The following is a 3,815-nucleotide window of genomic DNA, read 5'->3' as shown; positions in this document are numbered from 1 at the left end:
ATTGAATAATTGACTAACTCATGATTGTGACAACAGAAATATTTTCGTTGTGGTTTAAGGGTTTGTTTCATTTTTAAGGTTGGGGTTAAAATCTTGACAGGAAAAAGATTCAAAAAAGCAATTAAATCAAAGGAAAAAAGCATTTAATACAATAAAACTTATCAAAAGAAAATTAAACATTAAATACAATTAAATTATAATAAACAGACAAAATATTTAATTAGATAAACAGAATATACAAAACATGTAATTATGAAATTTAACATTTTTTAAAGAAAAATATTAAACATTAAAGATGAAATATTTTAGATAAACATTTAAAAATACAATTAAACAAGTAGAATATTAAACATTTAAAAAATACAAAACATTTAATTAGTTTATTAAACCTTTAAAAAGATGAAACATTTAATTAAAAAATTTAATGTTTAATTAGAAAATTAAATCTTAAAGACAAAACATTAAATAGGAATTAAACAGAAAATACTATGAAGCATTTAAAAAGAAAATTAAACATTAAAAGGTGGTCAAACATTTTAAAAGAAAAACTTGAAAGATTTAATTGAAAAATTAAACATTGGGAAAGAAAGGAAATTTTTCAAACAAGCCGATAAAACATTTGAAAAAACAACAAACATTAAAAAGAGAAAACATTTTGAACTCAAGTCAGACATTAGAAAAGAATAAAAGGTGAGAAAAGAACAAAACTAAACATTTAAGAAGAATCAAACTAAAGACAAAACATTTGAAAAGACACCAGTTAAACTTTAGAAGATCAAATTAAACAGAAGAGACAATAAAAGGATCAAAAAGAGGAAAAACAGATCAAGGTCTTAAAGCGTTTTCTAGTCTGAAATGAAAACATCAAGTTGTTTCTTCAAACATTTCCTCTTTCTATGTTCTTGGTTTGATTGTGGACAGATTTACTAAGAACTCATTTCAGAAAACTGCTTTCCAGATAAAGTCTACTAGTAGTTGAAGGCATGGATCAAACTAATGTTACCTTCTTATCTCCACAAACTTTACTGTTCAGTGAAGAGAATCAAAGTTTGTTGAGGATTTCTAAAAAACCCACAGGTGAAGGTCTGAGAAGAACTCAGATGGATGATCTAAATGTGAAATCAAGACTCATGGTCACAAGTTTTAAGGCTTCTGTTAACCAGAAAGTTCAAACTAACAGAGAAGTACTGAGAAACTTTTAAAACTTCAGCCGTTAGACTGTCTGAAGGTTCAAACTATCAGAGAAGTACTGAGAAACTTTTAAGATTTCAGTCCTCAGACTGTCTGAAGGTTCAAACTAACAGAGAACTACTCAGGAACTTAGAAGATATCAGTCCTTGGACTGTCTGAAGGTTCAATCTAACAGAGATCTACTCAGGAACCTAGAAGATATCAGTCCTTGGACTGTGTGAAAGTTCAATCTAACAGAGAACTACTGTGGGACTTAGAAAATTTCAGCCCTCAGACTGTGTGAAAGCTCAGGTCCTGAGGACTCGGGAGGTGTGGAGGCTTTGGAAAGTCTTGGAACTGAGGGTTCCACCCTCCAGCACAAAGGCTGAAGTCCAACCTCCTGAGAAAAACGGTCAAGTCAAGACCCAAGTTAAAAAAAAAACTCGAAAATGACAAAAAATAGATGATAAATGCGCAAAAAAAACATAAATTAGCATCTGAGCGAGTAGCTCAGGGGGATAAGAAGAGGACTACAGAGTGAAAGGTCGCAGGTTCGAGACCCGCCACTGGCAGTTTTCTTTCTTTGTCTTTGTCAGGATTTTGAGAAAATTTAAGAAGTGCCTGGTCTTGAACCAGCGACCTGCAGCTCCACAGGCAAATCCTTAACTCACTGAGCTACAGATCAGATACAAAGACATAAATTCGTCGTCCCTTTGGCATTGTAGTTCCTGAAGCGACCACATGGGTGGAGCCAAGGCGGAGTCTGGGTGGAGTCAGGGCGGAGAGTAGGCGGGGAGGTGGGTGGCGGCCTCCCCCCCTCTACTCCCCCACCTCCCCCCACCACCCACCACACCTTCCCCCGCCCGACGAGTTCTTCGAGTCTCCACGAGTTCTTCCAGTCTCCACGAGTTTTCCCCAGTTTCTGGAGTTTCCACCAGGTCGGAGGCAGAACAAGTTGTCATGAAGTGGTGTTGAAGTCGGCCAGGATGGACTGACTTTTTACAGCGACTACAAGGAAGACCACTAGAAGAGCAGGTCTTTAACCACCATCCATAAAATCCATGGAGTCGCTCCAGAGAAATGAAAGAAGGTCAACTTTTATCAACCTCCATCCAGATGTTCAACTTCATATCTTTACTTGGACATTTTTAGCACCACAAACCTTTAGTATCACACTTTGTTATCATTTATTAGGACTTTAATGGAATCCACCAGCAGATTTACTTTTTTGTTGAGAAACTTTATTCTTGTCATCGTGGGACTGCAGTATTTAAAACTCTTCCTTCTATTTGACCTCATGTTTATAAGTTTTAGTGGAGAAACTTATTTTAATTGTCCATTAGTCTCTTAAAAACCAAATAATAAATTGGATTAGTCAAGAGGTTTCAATTTCTTACTTTGTCATATTTTAAATAAGACAAAAAAATATAAAAATAAAGCGTCGAGACAATTTGACCTGTAATTGGTGTTATATAAATAAAACTGAATTCAAATTGTATGTATCTTGTAATGTTGGAGTAATTCAGCCATATATGCTGGAAAACACATTTTCTTTGTCCATTAATCTGTTGATTGTTTTCTCCACTAATTCATTTCTTGTTTTGGTTTATAAAATGTCAAACCCAAATATATTCAGTTTACTGTCATAAAAACCAAAAAGATTTACATTCATGATGCAGGAATCAGGCAGTTTTTCACTTTTTATCTTAGTTTAGTCAGAAAGATAGTTGATAATGTGTGAATTGTTGCAGCTTGTGAGCCGTAAAAGGTTTTAATCTTTGGGGCCAAGTGTCAGAAAACATTTAGAAACAACATCAACAAAACACTCAACAAAGATTTGAACATCATTAAGGGGAAATCCAACTTTTGCATGACAATGTCTAATTAAAGGACATTTATTTCCAACGTAAATGTGTGATATTCATCCTCTGGAGCTTTCTCTTCACATCGTCTTCCACCTGGACTGGTTTGGTCAGGAGCATGTGCAACAAACATTTGAAAAACTGCACTTTAACATCAGTGAATGACACTGAAGTTTAATCTCTACATAAATGAGAATGAGTCTGGATGTGCTGCTCTGTCATTAACTCCTAAGTTTAGGGAAAGTTCAAACTAAAGAGGACAGTTTAGATAAGACTTGAGAATGAGCTTATTCTGAACAAACATCTCAGACTTTCTGAGCTTCAGCACCTCTAGCAAGATATTTCAACAACAAGCAACTCAAGAGATCCAGAATTTGGAGAGAGTTAGCTTTAGCTGAGCCAAAGAACATGTGGGACGCTAACCTAGCAAACATTTCAGACTTTTCTCTGTGAATTCTGAGAAATAATTTCCTATTTAATGACAGAGCTACACATCTTAACTCAGTCTCATTAAAACAGACTCTAATTCAGTGTCATCCATCCATATTAAAGTGCAATTACCCAAAATGTTTGTTGCATGAGCTCCAACAAAACCTGTCCAGGTAGAAGGCCACTTTGACAAACAGGAAGTGGAAGATTCCAAGCAGATTTATAGAAGGGGGAACCGGACTGTACTAAGTGTGGTCGAGTATAGAGGGGTGTTTTGTGGGTTTTTAAGGCTGATAATGATTATGAGTGAGACATTTGGAGTAGATATTCATTTGCAGTAAATGAAAGTATTTA

Source organism: Amphiprion ocellaris, chromosome 22 (genome assembly GCF_022539595.1).
Source record: "Amphiprion ocellaris isolate individual 3 ecotype Okinawa chromosome 22, ASM2253959v1, whole genome shotgun sequence".
NCBI classification, from domain to species: domain Eukaryota; kingdom Metazoa; phylum Chordata; class Actinopteri; family Pomacentridae; genus Amphiprion; species Amphiprion ocellaris.
The sequence above is the reverse complement of the archived record's forward strand: the minus strand, read 5'-3'. Positions refer to the sequence as shown.